The sequence below is a fragment of the Aethalodelphis obliquidens genome, unplaced genomic scaffold, assembly GCF_003676395.1.
Source record: "Aethalodelphis obliquidens isolate GAN/ISIS:26980383/991018 unplaced genomic scaffold, ASM367639v1 scaffold82, whole genome shotgun sequence".
Lineage (NCBI taxonomy): Eukaryota > Metazoa > Chordata > Mammalia > Artiodactyla > Delphinidae > Aethalodelphis > Aethalodelphis obliquidens.
This window is the reverse complement of record NW_020838026.1, coordinates 549,563-571,945: the sequence shown is the minus strand read 5'-3', so window position 1 is coordinate 571,945 and position 22,383 is coordinate 549,563. Positions and strand designations below refer to the sequence as shown.

General features: G+C 53.0%; 1 pseudogene; it reads right to left on the bottom strand.

Moving 5' to 3' along the window:
- Positions 1-18,140: 18,140 nt before the first annotated feature.
- On the bottom strand, positions 18,141-18,378 carry LOC113612796 (40S ribosomal protein S29 pseudogene; annotated as a pseudogene).
- Positions 18,379-22,383: the final 4,005 nt, after the last annotated feature.

Genomic DNA, 22,383 nt, shown 5'->3' with positions numbered 1-22,383 from the left:
GGTGCGACGCTGGGGACAAGGTGCAGTCACACCTGCTCTGCTTGAGACTTTCGGGGACGGGGCAGCGTAGGGAGCAGACCAGAGGGCGCGGCCCCGGAAGCCCCTTCCCGGTTGTTTATGAGGGTATCACAGCTCAAACACGCTCCGAGTTCACATCCCACTTGACCATGGAAAGGACAGAGAGGGAGCAACAATAAATGTCTAGTTAGACAATCAAAACTGAGCATCAGAATCTGGGGAAACGGCCACAAACACCCTGATGAACAGTACTGGATTAATCCTCTGCAGAACAGCCTTGGTCACCAGCAGCCGGCAGCCCCCTCCCTGGCACCTAAGACACAGTGAGCCGCCCACGGGCCCTGTGAGAGGGGCAGGGAGCGGAGCCATTCCTCAGGCGATTTCATCGCCCTGCATCCTTCCAGCGACGCCATCCACCACCCTGCCCACCCAGCCCAGCCCACAGACCCCTTGGTGACCCTCTTGGGGTGGGAGTTCTCCCCCAGGCAGGGGGGCAGGCCTGCTGAGGAGGAGGTGGCCCCTGGCCCCCCTCTCAGGCAAGGTGACGGAAGTCAGGCAGGACAGTGAACGTCTCAGGGAGGGGTCACTCCTTGGGGACTTGTTCACGGGAAAGGAAGACCAGAGGCCTGAACTCTGACAATATCCCAGTGGTTTGCCGTTTTTTAAATCTGGTAAGAAAGGTTTTTTTATTGACAAGAAAAAATGTTTGTTATGTTTAATCAAAAAAGGCAAGTTGGAGAGCGGCATTTTTTGTGCAGATTAAAAGCAAACAATATATTCGTTTAAGTTTTCTCCCATCGGTTTGCTACTAGGAAGCTCTTTCTTCCCCGTTTTGGGGGAGCGCACTCCATCTGTCCTGGGAACCTAGACTCAGGCGCACTGTCATCTCTGGCCACGGCTCACCCACCCTCTGCCGCCAAAATGAGCTTGCTGGCGAGGGCGTGGGGGAAGGCAGCCCTCGTGCACTGCTGGTGGGGATGTAAGCTGGTGCAGCCACTGTGGAGAACGGCATGGAGGCTCCTCAGAAGACTGAAAATAAGACTGCCATCTGATCCAGCAATTCCGCTTCTGGGTATCTATCCAGAGAACACAGAGACAAGAATCTGAAAAAATGTCTGCACTCCCATGTTCACTGCAGCGCTATTTACAATAGCCAAGACACGGAAGCAACCTGCATGTCCATCTATGGGTGAACGGATAAAGAAGATGTGGTCCACATACAAATAAAAAGAAGGAAATCTTGCCATCTGCAGCAACATGGGTGGTCCTCAAGGTCATTATGCTCAGTGAAATAAGTCAGAGAAAGACAAACACTGTATGATCTCACTTATATGTGGAATCTAAAAACCAAACAAAACAAGCTCGTACCTACAGGGAACACACTGGTGGCTACACAAGTCGGGGGAGGGGGAGGGGGCGTGTGAAATGGGTGAAGGGGGTCAAAAGGTACAAACTTCAGTTATAAAATAAATAAGTCATGGGGACGTACAGCATGGCAACTACAGTTACTAATACTATTTTACGTATTTGAAAGTTGCTCAAAGAGTAAAGCTTTAAAGTTCTCATCACAAGAAAGAAGTTTTTTTGTAGCAATGCATGGTGACAGCTGTTATCGACTCATTTTGCAGCGTACACAAATATCAAATCACTATGTTGTACACCTGAAACTAATATAATGTTATAGGTCAATCATACCTGGATAAAATAACTTTAAAAAAGGAAAACAGATGATGGCTAGATGCGTTGGTGGATGGATGGGTGTAGGACAGCCACGAATAGAGGTGATGGACGCAGATACACAAAGCAAGGCAAAGCTCGGGGATTAACAGAACTGTGCTGTGTGACGGAAGATGCGGGCCCGGCTTCAGTGAGAACTCGGGGTGCGCACCCAGCAGCGGGGTGGGTGACACTGGCCCAGAAATGAGGGGGCTTCCGTGCCTGTGAGCAGAGGGCCAGAAAGATGGGCGGGGCAGAGGTCCCAGCAGCCTGGACCTCTCATAGAGGGAGGGACCAGCCCCGGCCCCTGGCAGGGCCTGTGTGGGTCCAGCTCCAGGGGGCACCAGGTCCACGTCCACACTGTACGTCCTCCAGGCCACGACCCAGAGCCCGTGCCTCCACCCACGAGGCCGCCTCCGAGGACTCTGCGGGGAGAAAGACCGTTGTTTTCCAGACTCCCAGGTCTTCTCCCTTCTGTTCTCCACGTGACCGCGCCTCTCTGGGGGTCAAGGACCCCCATGGCCCAGCCTCCCCGCAGCCTCGCTCCCGGCCTCCCCGCCCAGACTTTGCTGTGGCCGTGAACCTGCTCCTGAGACACAGGAAGCCCTGCCCACGGGACAGCTCACTGTGGTCCCCAGGTGGCTTGGCCCGTGAGTCAGCCATCCTCCCCGACGCAGTGAGGAGACCCCCCAGGACAGGCTCCTGCCTCCTCTCCCCCACCCCCAGCCCTCCCCCTGAGGCAGGCAGGTCCCGTGCACAGTGTCCCCTCCCCCACCCCCAGCCCTCCCCCTGAGGCAGGCAGGTCTCGTGCACGGTGTCCACACCGGGCTCCAGCTTGAAACAACTCACAGAAGGTGCCGGGGGTGGGGGGGTGGGGGGGAGCGTGCGAAGCCTCGGCTTGCCCGCTTCTCTGCATCTTCGCCATCGATACCGAAAGGCCCGGCAGCCTCCTCCAGACCTTCCCGAGCCCCAGCCTTCCAGGGGGAAAGCAGGGCGGGCAGCAGCCCCAGCTCATCTCCAGGAAGGGGCTGCGGAGACACCGCTGCCCGCGTCCCCCCACCCCCCGCACTGTCTTCCGTCTCCCCGGCCTCTCCCTCTGAGGCTTTAGGTGACAGGCTTGTCTGGTCCTCACCCCACCGTCGGGCCACCTCCCTGCCAGCCCCGGTTTCTGCTCCCTGCGTCACCTTGACCCCGGCTGCCACTGCCAGCAGCCTCCGTCCCCGCTGCCGTCTCTCCCTGTGAGTGACAGCTCTGCTACATCACGCTGTGTGGCTCAGGCAGCACTCCGCGTCCTTGAAGACTTTCTCCTGCCTGCAGTGCACGCGTGGCTGCCCCCCGCCCTCTGCAGCTTCCCCCAGACACTGCGGCCACCCTGTTCTCCCACCTCGACCTCCCCAGCGTCGGGAGACATTGTCACCCCAGCCCTGATTCACCACGTGTACAAACTTGGCAAACTTCGACCCTTTCTGAGGCTGTTCTCTCTGTAAAACAGCAATGATAGTGCATCTTCCTTAGCCTGCCTCACAAGACAACCGGGAGGTGAAATGAGATCCTGTGTGTGGGTTTGCTGAGCACCGTTAAGAACGGTTCTTACTATTCTTATTCGTACAAGACAACACACCCCAAACCTGATCACCAGCAGGCGGGGCCGGGGCAGTTTTAGTGCCTCGGGACTGTCACCTCCCACTTTCCCCATGACTTACCCCAGCAAGCTCACTCCACCCGGGTCTTAACACACGGGAAGACTATCAGGGCCCTACATGGCTGTGATGCTTAATTTTGTGTCAACTTGACTGGGCACAGGATGCCCAGGTATTCGGACGTTATTTTGGGGGTGTCCATGAGATTTTCGGATGAGATGAACGTGTGAATCTGCAGACTGAAAAAACCAGATTGCCCTCTCCCGTGTGGGTGGGCCTCACCCAATCAGCTGAAGGTCTGAGTAGAACAAAGGGGCTGACACTCCCGAAAGTCACAGGCAACTCCTCCTGCCTGACAGCCTTGAGCCGGGGCAGCAGTCTTTTCCTGTCTTCGGACTCAAACTGAAACATCAGCTCTTCCTGGGTCTTGAAACTGCCGGCCTTCAGACTGGACCTCACACCGTCTTCTCTCCCGGGTCCAACTTGCTGACTGCAGCTCTCGGGATTTGTCAGCCTCCATAACTGCATAAGCCAGTTCCTTATGATAAATATCTTCCTATACACGTGTCCTGTGTATAGTGGCCCCTGTCAGGCAGTATGTAGCAATGGAAACGCATGGGGGGATTTTTGGTTGTCAGAACGACTTGGGAGATGAGGTGCTACTAACAATTAGCAGGCTAAATGCCACCTACCACCCACACCCGTCTCACCCCAAATGCCCACAGCACTCCTTTCAGAAACTCTGGATCGATGCCCGCCGGCCTCTCCAAGCTCACGCCCTCTGCCAAAGCCACACTGGCCTCCTTCCTGCATCCCAGACACAGCCAGCTCACTGCTGCCCAGGTGTTTTGCCCTCGGCCTGGAGCTGCCTCCCCATCCCCAGACAGTTGCGTGGCTGCTTCTTTCTCGTCCTTCAGGTACCACCACCCAATGCAAGGTGGTCCCTCCACCCAGACACGCTCCAGTCCCCCGTTCTACTCGCCAGAGCCCTCAGAGATGACCGTGGCTGTCGCGTCCCGCTTCACCGCTGTCCATCTACTCGCATGGGGACAGGATCATCCTGTCACTCAGCCCCATATTCTCAGGACAGTGGGAGCTCGATGAGTGTTGATTAGACCTAGATCGGGCATTCATAGTGAGCCAGACGCTGTGCTGGGCACGGAAAGTAGAGCAAGCCCTCTCCCCTGACGCGGCGGTCCTGGGGGAAGGCCCAGCTCCTACGTGTTCACCAAGGTGTTGGTACAACCAGGTTCTGGCCCCAGTCCAGAGTGCTGGTGCCACTTCACCTCTAGCCTGCTTGACCGCAGATACCCCGCTACTTCCTCCGGCTCCACCAGCCTTGCCCCCAGGCCCTCCAGAAGTTGACTCACGGGGTGCCGACCACCCACCAGGGCCCACTTGCCCCAGGGACCCCCTCACACCTGCCAGTCCAGAGCTGCCCCTCCGACAAGCCCTCGAGGGCCAGCTGTTGACCCAGGAAGCAGTCTCGGCACATGGTTCCCACAGCCCCTGCTCTGTCCAGACCTGATTTCTGTCAGTCCTCCTCCAACTCAGGTTTCCAGAACCCCAGCCTGCCTTGTGCATAAACTCGCTCAGGTCCAGACCAGCAGACCACCCGCCCAGGACCGGATGCCAACTGACCTTTGACCTGGTCCTCACTGGCCCCCTGCACTTGGGGTCGGCGGAGTCTCAGGGGTGCGTTGGCAAACCTCTTACCTGACAGCACCTCTAGAAGCCGAGTTCCAGGGCTGTGTGCAGGCAACAGCGGCTGAAACAGAACATATGTTGTAAGAGACCTCAGCGCTGCCGGCGACGCTGACCGGCGACTCAGCCAGACGCCCCCCACCCCACCCCCCTGCCTGTAGCTCAGCGCTGTCTCCGGAAGCTTTTTGTTAAAAATGTAAATTTTATTCTTAATATACAAACCGGGAGACGTGGAACAGCAGTATTACCAGGTTCTCATTGTATCATAAGAACAGATCAAACACGAGCTGGGAGCCAGAAAAGCGCACCGGAAAGGAAGGGGGAGGACGTGCTGAGACAGAGGCTGTGGTTTCAGAATTTCGCCTCGGGTCACCCCTTGGAGCCGGTCTCCCAGGAAGGGAGCTCCCCTGGCAGGTGGGGATCACCAGGTGTCACCGCGTGGCACAGTCTGCTCTCCAGTGGCAGCAGCCCTGCATCCCCACCCCAGGGGTGCTGATCTGATCTCTGCCCTGTCCCTGCAGTGGGAACAATCACCTGTTTGCCTTAGGTTGGCTGATACAAGGTTGAAATTATTCTGGAAGTGTAAGAGGAGAAAAGCAAAAGGGGAAATCAGAAAACACAGCCACTGCTTTCTCCCAGGGCATCTGTTTGTGCAGGTAGGAATGACCTTCTTAGAGACAGAGTTTCCAAGTGTCCTCAGGATTTGAGATTTCTGTTCGTTCAAAATAATATCAAATCTATAAAGGCCCCATTTTCCTTCAAAATGAATAAGTTATGTTATGATATAACAGCAGCGCACTCTAATAAATAACATAATTTGCAATATAGATTGTAGTCAAAACTTTCTAATATTATGTCTTTTCATTGGATCTATAAATTTGTATCAAGCATATCTAACACATTTGTTGAAACCACCTGACAGCTGAGAGACAGAGGCCTCACCTGGGCCTCCAGCCAGAAGGAGCTCCTGGCTGAGTCCTGCGGGACAGCCCTGGGCACCTGGTCTAGGCAGGGCTGGCTCTCTGCCCGCAGCCCAGCCGCCATCCCCACACCTTGCTCTCCACCCCGGAACTGAGGGAGGGATTCTTCCCACAGGCATTTCAGTCCCCAGTTTAACCGTGAGGATTCTTCGGCCTTCTCTTGGTCACTAGCCAGCTGTGTTGGGGGCTCAGGGACGTTTGTATTTGGGGCCAGTCTCCCCACTTCAGTGCTGTCTGATAGGACTTGGTGCAGTGGTGGACACGGTCAACATGGTGACCTCTTGCCAGCCACAGGTGGCCTTTCCTCAGGGTAACACAACTGGGGAACTGAGGCTTTAATTCTATTTAATCATAGTTCATTTTTAAAATAATTTTTACTGGAGTATAGTTGATTTACAACGTTGTATTAGTTTCTGCTGTACAACAACGTGAATCCGTCATACAAATACATATATCCACTCCTTTTTTAGATTCTTTTCCCATACAGGTCATTACACAGTATTGAGTAGAGTTCCCTGTGCAAGAACAGTAAGAACTTACTGCAAGAACAGTAAGTTCTTATTAGTTATCTATTGGGTTGGCCAAAAGTTTAGTTCGTTTTTTTCCGTAAGATGGCTCTAGTAGCGCTTTGCTGTCTTTAACTTCGTTCAAAACAATTTCGCTAGATTGTATTGTGACAGCTGTCATATCAGCGTGCCTTTTAAAACGACATTAAAATTAGCGAATTTTTCTGTAGCCTTTTTAATATTGAAGATGGAAGAAAAGCAACATTTTTGGCATATTATGCTTTATTATTTCAAGAAAGGTAAAAACGCAACTGAAACACAAAAAAAAGATTTGTGCAGTGTATGCAGAAGGTGCTGTGACTGATCAAACATGTCAAAAGTGGTTTGCAAAGTTTCGTGTTGGAGATTTCTTGCTGGACAACGCTCCGCAGTCGGGTAGACCAGTTGAAGTTTATAGCGATCAAATCGAGACAGTAATTGAGACCAATCAATGTTATACCATGCGGGAGATAGCCGACATACTCATCATATCCAAATCGAGTGTTGAAAATCATTTGCACCAGCCTGGTTATGTGAATCGTTCTGATGTTTGGGTTCCACGTAAGTTAAGCGTAAAAAACCTTCTTGACCGTATTTCCGCGTGCGATTCTCTACTGAAACGCAAAAAAAACGTTCCGTTTTCAAAACAAATTGTGACGGGCGATGAAAAGTGGATACTGTACAATAATGTGGAATGGAAGAGAGAGTGGGGCAAGCACAATGAACCACCACCAACCACACCAAAGGCTGGCCTTCATCCAAAGAAGGTGATGTTGTGTATATGGTGGGATTGGAAGGGAGTCCTCTATTATAAGCTCCTTACGGAAAACCAAACAATTAATTCCAACAAGTACTAACTTGTTGGAACAGTTAGACCAACTGAAAGCAGCACTCAACGGAAAGCGTCCGGAATTAGTTAACAAAACACACATCATCTTCCATCAGGATAACGAAAGACCACATGTTTCTTTGATGACCAGGCAAAAAGTGCTACAGCTTGGCTGGGAAGCTCTGATTCATCCGCCAGGATGAATATTCACCAGACATTGAGCCTTCGGATTTCCATTTATTTCAGTCTTTACAAAATTCTCTTAATGGAAAAAAATTCAATTCCCTGGAATACTGTAAAAGGCACCTGGAACAGTTGTTTGCTCAAAAAGGTAAAAAGTTTTGGGAAGATGGAATTATGAAGTTGCCTGAAAAATGGCAGAAGGTAGTGGAACAAAACAGTGAATATGTTGTTCAATAAAGTTCTTGGTGAAAGGAAAAATGTGTCTTTTATTTTTACTTAAAAACTGAAGGCACTTTTTGGCCAGCCCAATATTTTATATACAGTAGTGTGTATATGTCAATCCCAATCTCCCAATTTATCCCTCCCCCCCATCATAGTTAGTTTAAATTTAAAGAGGCAGATGTGGCTTGTGGGCCCCGTATCAGTTGGTGACCCCATGGCCCCCAGACACCACCGTCACCCTGGTGTTGTCTGGCTCCGATCAATGTCCAGCCCATCCTTCCCTGTCGGTTACAAGATCACTGACATTGGAACTTAGGTTTAAACCCCTATTTAGTCCAAGAAGAGATGCCTTACTTTCATCATATTTGCAAAGCAGATTTATATCTTTAGCTTTTCATTATACCTTTAACCTGCTGGATGACCTGTGTCTCTTCAGTTTAGGGTATAAATTCTGCCGCTTCCCCAGGAGCTGCTCCCCCATGTGTGCCTGAGAAGCTGAGACAAACTGCCTGACAGGAAGGGAGAAGATAAAGTTATGTCATGAAGACTCTCAACATCAAGAAGGAATTTAGACACAGTGCCCTAAGACGTGAAAAACTGTTGGCAATTTCAGAGCCGAAAGGGACAAAGGAGGCAGGCATTTAAGGAAAACCTGGTAGATTTAAAGCCTAGCAGAGCTGAATTCGAGTCCTTTAACCAGCTATGAATAAGCGACTTAACGTTTCTGAGCCTCAATTTCTTTGTCTGTAAATAGGGGATAATTCTCACCTGTATTTGTCAGGGCTCTCCAGAGAAACAGAACCAACAGATGTGTATAGAGAGAAGTTTATTTTAAGGAACTGGCTCACATGATTATGTAGGCTAGAAGTTCCAACACCTGCAGGGTGGAGGCCCAGGGGAGCAATGTTGCAGCTCAAGTCCAAAGTCTGTCTGCTGCAGAATTCCTTTGCTCAGGGGGCGTCAGGCTTTTGTTGCATTTGGGCCTTCAACTGATTGGACGAGGCCCACCCACATCATGGAGGACACTCTGCTTTATTCTAAGTCCACCGATTTAAATGTTAATCTCATCCAAAAATACCCTCGTGGAACAATCAGACACACTGCAGAACCACATCTGACTTGCATCTGCACACCTTGGCCCAGCCAGCTGGACACACAAAGTTGCCCATCACTGCCCTGCAGTGAGGGTCACAGTCACTCATGTATTTGGCAGTGTTTTGTCAAATGCTGGAAGCACGTCGTCATGGGGGAAAGAGTGTCCATGGTCTGGAGGCCGCGTGCGGAACTGAGTGAGAGGGTGAAACAGGGTCCTCGCTGGCAGGAGGTGGGCCAGTGCAGAGACAGCTGGGATCTCGGGGCCCTGGATGCGTGTGGAGCGGGGGAGAAGTGAGCGTGGGTGGCGTCTTAGGACACGAGAGGACGCAGAAGACAGATCCCAGAGGTGGTCTTGTGGCTGGGTCCCGGGGGCCACGGACACGAAAGCAAGGACTTCCGTTTACTCACAGGGGCAGGAAGCCCACCCCAGGCCGGCCTCCTCTCCTAAGCAGGTCACTGTGGCTGCCTCTGCCCGTGCTGTGTGTTCACTGGAACCTCCTCCCTCAGCTTCCGTGCAGCCCCTGCCTCACACTGCTCAGGTATCTGCTGGACATAAATACGCGTCTGGGGCAAACTTCCCTGATCGCTCTGCATGTAATCTCCGTGCCTGAGGCCCGACCTCGGGTTTTTTTTGTGAAGCAAGTGCCTGACAGGCCGTGACTGCGAGGCATCCACTTCTGGGCAGCAGGGGTGGGGGCATCTCGCGTAAACACACAGCCAGACCCCAGCCAGGCCCCTTTGCTTTAGGGACCCTGGTTGATTTCAGTGACTGACGGCTTGGGCCACTTGTTTTCTCTCTTTGCGCTTTAAATTCCTGCTCTTCTGTTTTAAATTCACCAATAAAGCCTGAGCCTGTGAAACCCCAGGCCCCCACCCTCGACCCCAGTGAAAGCAGAGCCCCAGGCCCTGCTCGCTCGCTCACCCCCCACCCCGCAGCCCCTCACAGCTCGCTGTGTGGCCCCAGGTGTGCCGTGTAATTTCCAGGACGCGATGGTTGTTGCCGAGGGCATCTTGCAATCAGTAAGAACAACAGGGCCTGTCCTGCCACAGCGCTGGTTACAGATAGGCCGAGACCAGCAGGCAACAACCACACACAACAACCACACGCTCAACAACCGCACACGCAGCAACCACACGCGCAGCAACCACACGCTCTACAACCACACGCTCAACAACCACACACGCAACAACCACACGTGCAGCAAACACACGCGCAACAACCACCCACACAACCACAGAGAACAATCTCACATGCAGCAACCGTACACAACCACACACATAATCACACAACCACACACAACCACACACACAGCCACCACACACACCCCATCTCTAACCCCCCAGCCTCGCCCTTGCCCTGGTCTCCCTCGTCACTTCCACGCAGTTTGTGCACCTGCTCCCTGTCCGCCTCGCCCAGGAGCAGGACAGCTCCAAGAGGGGAGAGCGTCCCTCATCTCCACCGTGTCTCTGATGCCCAGAGCCGCAGCTGGCATGTATCAGAGACACAGATAACTTGCTGAGTGAACAAATGAGTGAACAGATGAACCTGTGAGGAGGACGGGAGAGGCCGGAGCCGATGCTCCAGCCCATCCTTCCCTCCCCTCCCCCGCCCAGGCTGTGGTGGACCCGCCCAGTGTCACTCGAGGCCCCGTGGGCGAGCCCGGGCTGCCCAGCACTGCGGGGCCTCCTGGCAGAGCAGACGTGGCCGTTAGGAGCTTCGTCTCCAGTAGCAAAGTGGGAGGTGCTCTCACGTCTTGGCCTCCAGACGGCAGGTCCTGACCCAGAAGTGGTGGCAGGGATGCCCCCTGGTGCCCGGCTCCCCCTGGGACTCCCTTCAGGGACAGTCATCACCCTCCTCCCCCCAGCAGCCCCATCCCCACGACCCCGTGGAAGGAAGAGGCCTGTGAGACGGGCTAGGGGGGCCTCCACCTCCCTCCTTTCTCCCAGCCGAAGGGAAGAAGCTTCCTACAGGAGTGATTTTAAAGAAAAAAAACTTACTTCATGAGTAATATTTCCAGATAAAAAGTGCCAGGCACGTAGGAGGAACTTATTATACACGTTTTAAAGGAAAGAATAAGGAAGCTTTGCCAGCCTCCGGGTGGGGTGGGGAGCCACGCCGGACCACAGCTGAGAGCCACGGCTGGCTGTCACATGGCATCGCGTCACCTCCCTCAACATGCTCCTTCCCGCCCACCTGTGAGGACCGTGTTGCTGTCTGTACACAGGGACCTTAAACAGGAAACAGGTGCAGCCCCCCTGGGGCTGAGAAGGCGTAATTACAGCTTTTCCAGACCATTTGCCACCGACAGCGTGATCTCTGGGCACTGGCTGGGAGGACCCTCTTCCAAAGTGGGGAGTCCGCTGTGGTGCCGGCCGAGGCAAGGCCACGGGACAGCCGTGGGGGGCAGGCCAGTCATCCCGCCCCTCTGGGCAGGACCGAGGCAGACCGTGGCCACCTCTAGACCCCTGCACGGTGCACACTCGCCGCCGAAACAGAGGACTCCACGGAGGCCCCTGGGGATCGAGGGCCTGGGCCAGAGGCAGAAGACCTGCTTCTGGTTTCAGCTCTGCCTTGACCTCGGCGTGTGCCCTGAGCCTGGGTTTTCATCTGTCTTCTGGAAGGGGGCGGCGACACATCCTGAGGCTTGAGAGGATTTCACGAGGTGCTACATGCGAAGGCTGAGCACAGGGCCGGGCCAGTCCACGGCCCCCTCTGGCCCTGCCCAGGAGGCCCTGCCTCACTGAGCGACGTGCCTCCGTGACCTGGTGGAGGAGACTGGCCCCTGGATGTCTACCCCCAGCTCTGTCCCTGAGTCTCTGGCCATGAATCGCACCCTTAACCCGTCACCGGATGACAACAAGAGGCCTTGTGCAGGAGGAGCTCCGGAAGCTGCGTCCACTGTGGCAGACGAAGTGCCTGTCCTCTGGAGGCAGCAGCACGGGGCGGGGCGGGCACGCACGGCGGGAGGAGGCCGCGGGTCTCCAGATCCTCTCCAGGTCCGCACGTTCGTTTGCTTGCTTGGTGAGCGGTCGAAGCAGGGGCTGAGGGGACACGGGGACGCTGGTGGTAACGTCGCACGACACCACGCTTGCACTTAACATCTCCTCTTGTCCCAGAGCCCAGAAAATCCTGGTCGGATGTGACACCTCTACCAGGAAAGGCTTTGCGACAAGGCCGGTCTGCTGGCTGGAGGCCTGCGGCGGCATCATTAGTACCTTCCCGGGGTGACCAGCCATCTCAGCTTACCGGGGACTGAAGTGTTCCCAGGACGTGGGACCTGGGTGAGTGTGACAACCAAGACAGCCCTGAGCACCACGGTGGGCTGCCCCATCCTTCCCATCCCAGCGAGCCCCCCCAGTCATTCCAAACCAGCCTTCCTGCTTGAAGTCCTCCAGCCCATACCTCCCTCCATCCCTGCTTGCAGCAGAGAGACAGGTGGGCAAGGCTGTGCCCGTCTGTGTCTCGGGCACTTTCAGGGCAGGACTAGTCTTTCTAGAAGCTGAGCTGGGTTAAGGACTGAAGGTGGACTCCAGAGGTGGGTGAGAAACCAGAGGCCTGAGCCATTTTATTAATGAAAAACCAGCCACTTTGTTCACAAAGCTGGGCCCAGCCCCTCCAAGTCTCCCCCTCGGGACTGCGGGTTCCTACTTCCTGGCTGTACGTGAGAAGGCGGTGACGTGCTGCTAACAGATCTGACGAAAACACGTGTAATTTAGACACAGCAGCAAGGCAGTGGTCTCCTCCCTGGGCCTGCGTCCCGGGGGTCTCCTCTGCCCCCTCACCAAAGGAGCTGAGGGCCAGGACCAGGGCTTACCGGCCTGGGTCACAGCCTTGGGTCTAAGGATCTAAGATGTTTCCTACTTTCAGAGCATTTACGCCCTTCTAACTGCAACAGTCCTTACCTCACCTCATTTTTTTCCAGAAGAGGTTTATTTGTTTATTTTTCCAGCTTTACTGAGATGTGATTGACACCGAACATTGTGTAAGTCAACTCATCACTTCGTACACCTTGAACACATCACCCCTTGACCCCGCTCAGCCTCCTGAGCTCCAGCCCCCGCGTGAGCTGCACCAGGTCCAGCCTGTCTGCTCGCTGCTCAACAGCATCATCTGGCAAGCCCGCCAGGCTCTGCGGCGGCCCAGGCAGGGGAGGAGAGAGTCACTGCCGCATCCTGATGGGTAAACCACAGGCTCCAGTGACCTGAGACGCGGCCCAGATGTCCCCGCCCCCAGGGGCCCCACTTTATCCATCTCAGCCAGGCCTGAAGCCAGAGGAAATACCTTTCAGGACAGACTGTACCTGCAGAGCTGTCGGCGAGAAGTCTGTGGGTCTCTAAATGCTGCGCTCGTTCAGACAGATACCAAAATATAACAGAGGTGTCAGCTTTTTAAAACTGCATCTTTTATAGTTTTCTCAAGTTGAAGGAGCTTACAGCAACATCACGTCCTCTGGGTGATTGCCTGCAAAGACCACACACGTGCACACACACACACGTGCGTGCGCACACACACACACATGTGCACACACACCAGTGCTGAGGATGGGTGGGCTGAGGTTCTTCCCACAGTCCTTCTAAGTTATCAGCACTGATGGAGAGACAGATGTTGGAGAGGCAAGTGCAAAGGACAAGGACCCCCCTCCCAATCAATTGCTGTGACCTTCTTTGAATCATCATGACAGAACAATTCTTATTCCGAACAGGAAGCGTTAACTCTTTATTTATTTATTTATTTACATCTTTATTAGAGGATAATTGCTTTACAATGGTGTGTTAGTTTCTGCTGTATAACAAAGTGAATCAGCTATACGTATACATACATCCCCATATCCCCTCCCTCTTCTGTCTCCCTCCCACCCTCCCTATCCCACCCCTCTGGGTGGTCACAGAGCACCGAGCTGATCTCCCTGTGCTGTGCGGCTGCTTCCCGCTAGCTCTCTACCTCACATTTGGTAGGAAGCGTAACTCTTGATGGCAAACCGGAGGATCTGGTCTGTGGGACTCAAGCCACACTCCCGAGCGTCGTCCATTACGATTTCTCTGCGCGGAGGCCACCGAGAAGGGTGCTCACGGGAACTTGACATGTGTCACTTTGTTACTTATTTTTTAAAAAGCCTTGAATACACAGGTATTAACTCCTGTTTTACAGATGACGGGGTAGTGGCTTAGAGAGGCTGCGGGGAGACTGGAGGTGTAGGCCCTGCGGAAAGGCTGGAGATGGAGATTGCTTTCAAAAATACACACTCTGCTTGAAGCTTCCACAGCTTCTCACGCACTGAGACTGAGTCCCGAGGCTGCCTGTGGCTGGCGAGGCCCCACCCCAAGCCCATCCACGCCCCCCTCCTGTCACCCTGCCGCACCTGGCTGGTACCTCCTCGGGGCCACCCCCCCAAACGTGACTGTGAGAACGAGGAAGAGGCGCCCACCCTGGGCAGTGCCGGCCATGCAGGCCCTCAGCCTGGAGAACAGGCTGGGCTTGGCTGCCATTCCTCCCACAACAGTCCCCAGAGCCGTACAGAGCAGCCCCCAAGCTCAAATATTCCTCAGAGAGGCCCCCGGCCCCTAGTACTTGCTAAGTCATGATTGTATTTTTTACGTGTTTATTGGTTCATATTTGTCATCGCCCTCTTGGCTCAATGAGAACAGGAACTGTACCTGACTGAGGTCCATGGTACACACTAGGTATTAAATAAATATGAATTACATAAATAATTGAATGAGTGAATGAAACAGCAAGGTATGCTTAGATTAACTAGGTCACCTATCGGATTCTGAGAGCATCTCCGATCAGGGTAAAAGACTCTGTGATGAGATGGACGGAATGGCCCCAACCAGACAATCTGGACCTTCTCCTTGTGCTCAGTGTCATATTCTAAATTTCCAGAAGAGCTCTACTTGCTCACAACTATTTCCCCCGTGGGGACCACAGTCCGTGACACACGGTAGGTACTTAATACATTTTTGTTAAATGAACAAAAGTTTCTGGCAAGTGTGGTTTCAAAGCAGTCACATTTCTGCGTTTAAGCCAGAGTCCTGTTTCCTTGATCAAATATTAACAGAAAATCATATTTTCTGGAAATTATCAGAACGATCCCTAGAAAATTCAGGGTCTGAGCATTCAAACATCAGGATGTTAAATGAGTAGATCTTGCTGTCCTGGTCTCTTTACAAATAACAATAATACAATGCACACAGTAAATGCAAATAGTCTCCAACCAAATCCAGTCTCCACCATTTTCCATCAAGGGCCCTTCGGAAAAGCGTCTTCCCTGAGCCTCAGTTTACGCACCTATAAATGCAGGTAATAAGGATGCCTACCACCCAGGGGAGCTGTGAGGATTAGACTAGGTTTCTCCCGGTACATGTAAGCAGCTACTATTATAATTGCTTGAACAGAAGGCATCACTTCAGAAGGAAGCCGTATACAGCTCTGAGAAAATATTGTAGAAAAGTTTTCCTGACATCATTCTATATACAGAAAAAAGTCAGGCAGTTCCTTGAAATGCGCTGCCCTAATGAGAGTATTCCCTCCTGATGCCGTTTCTCTGGCAATCAACAATCCAGTCTGAGGTGGATTCTGATTGAAATTACAAAAAAAAAAAAAAAATTGGCAACAAAAAAGTATATTGCAAAACAAAATGTGTTGCTTTTAAAGTGATTTTGGAGCCTTAGTAATTAGTCTAGCAGGTTCCAAAGATACATTCTGTAGCTGTCATTCAGTATTTGTTTCCTTTGGTTATCTGCCTTTCTTTCAAAATAAATACATAAATAAAAATAAGCTGGGGAAACATGTGTTCTGAAGCTGCCTGGGAGGACAGGGCCCCCGCCCTGGTGGGCTCTGTTTTAGGAGGAGCCCCCTTGGATCCCACACTCTGTCTTCCTGGCAGGCTGCTCTTGGGTCACTTCTCAGCTCTGGTGGCTGCTGAAACAAGACAGATGCTGCTGTACAAAATAACTTGAGAACATACCAGAGCCTGTTGCTTCCAGCACTTGGAAAATCTTGACATTCAAATATGCAAATATTTTATGGCACGAAGCGAAAAAAAGGAGAGAGAAGGAGCTGGAAAGTCACATTTGAAATGAAACATACTCGAGATGTAAGCAAACTCTGGATTATAATTAAACTGGTGCTATTATCAGAGAAGACCTCGGAATCGGCCGCGATCCGCCCAGGGGGTCTCCTGTGTCTGCGAAGCCACTCAGTGGGTCCTCAGCCCCTCCAGGTTGGCCGGCACGGCACACGTGGAGCCGGGTGCACCTCCTTCTCTGCCGGCCCCCAGCCCCGTTGGCTCAAAGGGCAGCCGGCAAGTGAGAACACTGTCTTCCTCCATTTTCAACAGTGTGATATTTATGTTTATTTTAAAAAGCAGGATGTCTTCAAGGATGTGGATTAAAACTCTGTCACGCATCCAAGTCCTCATAAGCTCTGAGTGCCCTTCTAGGAGCTGTGGAGATGCACACGGTGGGTCGTACCCTCAAACGGTGGTGTGAAAAGAAAAACAAACCGGAAGTCCCAAACCAACCTGGTCACACCGCTAACAGCTGAGCTAATTCCATTGTCTCGTGACTTTTTAGTCTCCGTCTCCTCAGGTGTGTTAGAGGAGCTCGTCTAGAAGATTCCAAAGCTGCTTTCCCGATCTTGGGTTCTGTGAACAATGGTAGTGGGAATGTAACCGAGCAGGACCGTATGGGCCCATATCCTCGCCCCTATCCTCCGCTGGGCTCCCCTCTGAAGTAGCCAGATCATAGTACCTGATGCACACTTCCTGAGTTGCTTTACAGATGCTAAAACCACCACCAAATGGAAGATGTTAACTACCTGATGACCCAGGCCTCCTGGAGCCTCAGGATTGATAATGCTGACCCTGTGACCTCACCATCAACCAACCAGAGAACTGCGCACGAGCTGCTCGCATGCCCTGCGACCCGCCCCCCTCACCTGGCCTTTAGAAATGCTCTGCTGAAAGCCTTTGGGAGTTCGGGGGGTTTGGGGGGCATGAGCCACCCGTCTCCTTGCTCAGCTCTGCAATAACCCTTTTTCTGCTCCAGACTCCCATGTTTCGGTATTGTTTGGCCTCACTCTGTGTCAGGCACATGAACCTGTGTCTGGTAACAGGAAGACTGGAACCAGGCAGATTCTGGTCTGAATGATGGTCTCATGATTTTCTCGATTATGTGAAGTTGGCATGTTGCTTAAGAGAATGGACCCTGTAAACAGGGATAACATCTGTAAACAGGGATAACAGCTCCCATCTCACAAGGTCGCCATAAAGTTGAAATGTAACTTTGTAAGTAATGCATTTGCCATAGAGTAAATTCTGGTTTTGAGACAGGCTGGGCCCTGGGCCCTTTGCTGCAGGACCTGCACCTGGACAAACATCTCCTTGAGCAACAGATACAAAGAAACTACAAGGGACTAAAAATAACTGCACTCCAGCCGCAGGGGGTGCAAATTATCAACAACAAGATACAAAAAGGCCACAAACCAACAGCCACTTCTGAGGTGCGGCAGGCAACAGCGGGGTCCTGTGCACAGTCCCTGCACACAGCACCACCAAGGGGGCGGGCAGACCACCTAAGCCCCACCTCTGGCCCGACCCTTGCATCCATCCCTACCCTCACCCCATTTAAGGGACCAGCCCGCCCTCCTTGGGGAGCAGCAAGGGCACCTGTTACTTGCTTACACTCCCTGTGCTGCAGGGGCCCCAATAAAGCCTTGCCTGAATTTCCCCTCTGGCCTCTGATCAATTTCTATTGATCAATGAGTCCAAGGACTCAGGTCATTAACAGTTTCATTCCCTCTTTCTTAGAATTTCTTCTCCTTTGTCAAGGAAGCCACAGAATTCAGCTAGATGAGAGAAGTGAGAGTTTGTGGCTGGGAACCTGCAACGGTGACCCCATGGGTGACATGTTCTAGACGCCCGAGGTAACTGTGAAGGTCTAGGCTCAGATCCAGTCATCCATGGGACTAGTCACTTAACTGAAGGACCACCCTCGGCACTTTTTATATATAATTTGCCATCCTCTGATGCCAAATGCACGTCCAGTGCCGCAACATCATCAGGTGGTGTGTATTTAGCGAATAGCAGTCATTTTTATTATCAATCTAGCAATAAGAGGTGAACTTTACCACCTGACTTCCCCTCCCCCATAAATCACATGAAGATATCCAGAAATGAGTTTCACTGTGGGTTTTTCTGAAGTTTAAAAATTTTATTTTATATACAAAGAGTTAGTATTGTTTCTGAGGAAGGTAGATACGCTTGATGACCCATTCAAGAAGTTCACACTTAGTCCAACCTAATGAAGCCGATGGCCTTCGCGTACGGGCAGAAACACGGGCGGCGTATATTGAGGCCATATTCCCGGATCACACCGTGCCGGTCTGAGCGAGAACCCTGGCCAAATTTTCCCAGATGGCTCCAGTAGAGCTACTGGTGACCCATGTTGCTTTCTCAGCTGCAACGAGGTAAAAGCTCATTGCGGTTTTTTGGGGGTTTTTTTTAAAATAAATTTATTTATTTAGGGCTGCGTTGGGTCCTCATTGCTGCCCACGGGCTTTCTCTAGTTGCAGCCAGCGGGGGCTACTCTTCATTGTGGTGCGCGGGCCTCTCACTGAGGTGTCTTCTCTTGTTGCAGATCACGGGCTCTAGGCGCGTGGGCTTCAGTAGTTGTGGCACACGGGCTCAGTAGTTGTGGCTCATGGGCTCTAGAGCACAGGCTCAGTAGTTGTGACGCATGGGCTTAGTTGCTCCACGGCATGTGGGATCTTCCCGGACCAGGGCTTGAACCCCTGCGCCCTGCATTGGCAGAAAGATTCTTAACCACTGTGCCACCAGGGAAGCCCCTCATTGTGTTTTAACTTTATCAGTAACACTTATTTGACAGATACTGAAATTTATTGATTTAATTAATTCGCCTGATTCCTCTGGCATTTGCTCCATGTTTTTTAATACTGAGACAAGCTATTTACCAGGCACTATGCTAAGCCCACAAAATAAATGAGAGGAACATTCTTCAGTTTGATTGGATAAAGGAAGGCTGATTTATCAATAGGCTCGGCTCCAGTAAGACATCATTGGGAAGGGCATGGTGAAAGAAACCTCGTCACAGAGAAACACACCGTATCAATAATCTACTGCTGTTTTACAAACCACTCCGAGAAAGAAACAGTTGCTGAAAACAATACACATTTATCGTTCTGCACAGTTTGTGGAACCCAGGAGGAAGCCGACAGCAGCTCTGACGGATGGTCCCGGCTCAGGGCGTCTCCTGAGGCTGCAGGCAGGTATCAGCCGGGGCTGCGTCACCTACAGGCTTGACTGGGGCTGGAGGACCCACCTCCCGGCGGCTCAGTCACACGCCGGGAAGTTCCCCTGGTTTTTGGCAGGAGCTTGTCCCTGGTAGACCCCTCCACGGGGCTGCTGGGCTACCTCCTGACGAGGCAGCCGGCTTCCCACGGCTTCCCCCTTCTGTGCCTCTACAGCTTCCGACTGGGCACCCAGGTGTGGACGGGGACCTCGAGGGGTGTGGGTCCCAGCAGGTGAGGGTCATCGGGGGCCATGCTGGAGACTGGCCATCACATGGATGATTGGAGAAAGAGAATGGACTTTAGGCCATGGAGGGGGACAGGGGACAGTAATTCTAACCAAAGGCAAGGAGAGGAAGGAACAAAGCCATCCACTTTGTTGGATGGGATAGGGATAGAGATCAGAGAGCATGCAGAAGCCACCAGCGTTCGCCCCGTTAGGAAGGTGGGTGGTGGTCTGGCCACCAGGAGCCTAACCCCGCTGCAGGGAGTGAAGGCAAGACAGAGGCGGGGGAGGGGTCAGAGGCAGTGGGAGGGCTGATGCTGCCTTGCGGGAGGGGTGGCGAGCAGAGAGAAGGGGCGCTGGTGGGGGGGGGGGGAGCACGTAAGCAATGCAGTCAAAGCTCTGGGACACAAAGGGGAGGCGGGCAGGCCTGGGGAGGGACACGCCATCCTCCTGGACGCTCAGCTGCCGTGCTCTTTCCATCAAAGGAAACCATCCAACTGGTGCTCGAAGCCCACCCCCGGCTGGGGCTCCGGTCTTCCCTCGTTCCACAGTCCAAGCCTCACACGTTTTCTTTCCTCATGTGGTCCTAGGACAATGCCAAGAAAGAAGCATTTATAAAGACCTCGAACTAGGAATTTTCACCAGGACATCAGCCTCCATGAGGCCCAGCAGCTTGGACACTGAACCTGGGTCTGGCTGGGATTTTTCTCCCTTTAGTGATTTATGTGGTCGGTGTTGTAACAGAAATCACCATGAGTTACATTTAAAAGCTTTACCCTGTGAGGCTCCTCACGAAGCGGGTAAGTGTGTTTCCTGCGGCTCTGTGTCCTTGCCTGGGGCGCATCCCTCGGGAGTGCTTCCAGACTGGCAGGCCAGGTCCGAAAGGCTGGGCACAGGACTAGCGAGGCGGCCTGCAGGCACTGAGTGGCCCTGTGGCCTCTGCCCAAAGTGGTGCCCCTGGAGGCTGCACCCAAGCCCACAAGCAGAGATGGCAGCGGCTCGGCTGCACCTTTTGTTTTTTTTTTTTTGCGGTACGCGGGCCTCTCACCACCGCGGCCCCTCCCATTGCGGAGCACAGGGTCGGGACGCGCAGGCCCAGCGGCCATGGCTCACGGGCCCAACCGCTCCGCGGCATGTGGGATCTTCCCAGACCAGGGCACGAACCCGTGTCCCCTGCATCGGCAGGCGGACTCTCAACCGCTGCGCCACCAGGGAAGCCCTCGGCTGCACCTTTGAGAGGCTGACGGCGACGAAGCTGGCCTCGCAAATGGAAGGAAGGCGAGGAAGGTGCGGGGAAACTGTCCAGCAGTGCTTCACTCTCTGTCTGGGCCACCGCACAGGGTGGCTGTGACCCCGGCCCCCAGCTCCATGGGGGCAGTGAGTCTGAGCTCAGAGACCATGGGTTGTGATGACCCCATTTACCCTGGTGAGTAATAAAATCAGGGCCCATCTGCTCAGATGCTTTGTCCCTCGAGGGAGGACCAGGGGCAGGACAGGCCGACGGAGAGATGGAAGGGCAGCCAGGACCTTGTCGCCCACGAAATGACGCCATCTGACAGGAGAAGCCGGCAGAGACCGACCTCAGACCCCCTGGGGGAGGAGAGCTTCTCCACCAGCTCCCACGCTCTTCAGGGCTCGAGGTAGGTGAAGTAGGTGTCGGGATCCCTGCCAGGCTGCAGCACATCTGGCCAAGATCACATTATGCAAACGGGACTGCCAGAGGAAGAGCTGAGACGCAGATGCCCAGATCCCGAGGGCAGAGAAAACAGCATCTTCCCGAGCCCTCGGTTCAGCTCAAGGCCGTTCACCATCCCCATCTCAGTTGCCTGGGAAAGCTCCGCACCCCACCCACACAGTCATGGCAGACTCCCCGGGAGGGGCTCAGCCTCTGGGTCCTTCCCCTCCAGCAACGCCCCACGGCACAGCCCCAGCTCCACTTCCTCGAAGAGGCTGCTGTGGTCAGGCCCTCATGTGGGGACTTGGCAGGGCTCTGCTCTCAATCCAACTCCTACACGAGGTGCACTGGTACTTACAGGAATTTCCCGAAGAACGACACTTTGGGGAAGGAGCGGGGATGCTTGGAGGGACTGGCACGTCCTTCCTCATCTGCTCACTGCCTCCCAGGCATCCACCGTGTGTTGAGCAGCCCACAGGCCACACGGGGGTCTTGGCTCCGGGAAAAGCAGAGCTGCTTCAGCGTCTCCAGGTTCCAGCCCGTAAGGAACTTACCATTTCTCCATTCACAAAATGCGAAGCCTTCAGAGTTTCTAGGTAAAGCAGAACCTACCTACCCCCGAGGTAAACTTGTTGACTTGTAAGTAAGACCACACACACTGTGTGCACGGGCTATATCCATGCAGCGCTCAAAAGGGAAGTTTAACAAAGGGGTCAAGGCTGAACAAATGAAAACAGGTATTTTACCTTTTTGAAAACCTGCCCCAAAGTTCATCACTAGCACTCAGCTCTCTCGAGTCACCCCGTGACCTCTTACTCAGTCCACCTCTCACAGATGACAAGACAGCAGCAAGATGCTTTAGCCAGAAGGTTACCCGTATCTGCGCCTCTGTCCTCTAAGTCTTTGAAAATAATTTAGGATACAAGGGAGGGAGCGTTTCCTGAGGGAGCAGCCAGGAACAGATTAACCAAATGATATCAGAGTGCAAACCCGCTTACCTTAATGTATGCATGATATAAATGCTTACTGTCTAGTGTTACTTTTTTAAAGTTTGCTCTTTTTGTCCTGTGGATGGCTGCCCATATCAGGATGTCTGTCTTTAGACTTCTGATTCCTCAAAGACAAGTCTTTGTCTCGAATAACAATTGTTATTTTATTTTATTTTATTTTATTTTATTTTTTTTTTGCGGTACGCGGGCCTCTCACTGTTGTGGCCTCTCCCGTTGCGGAGCACAGGCTCC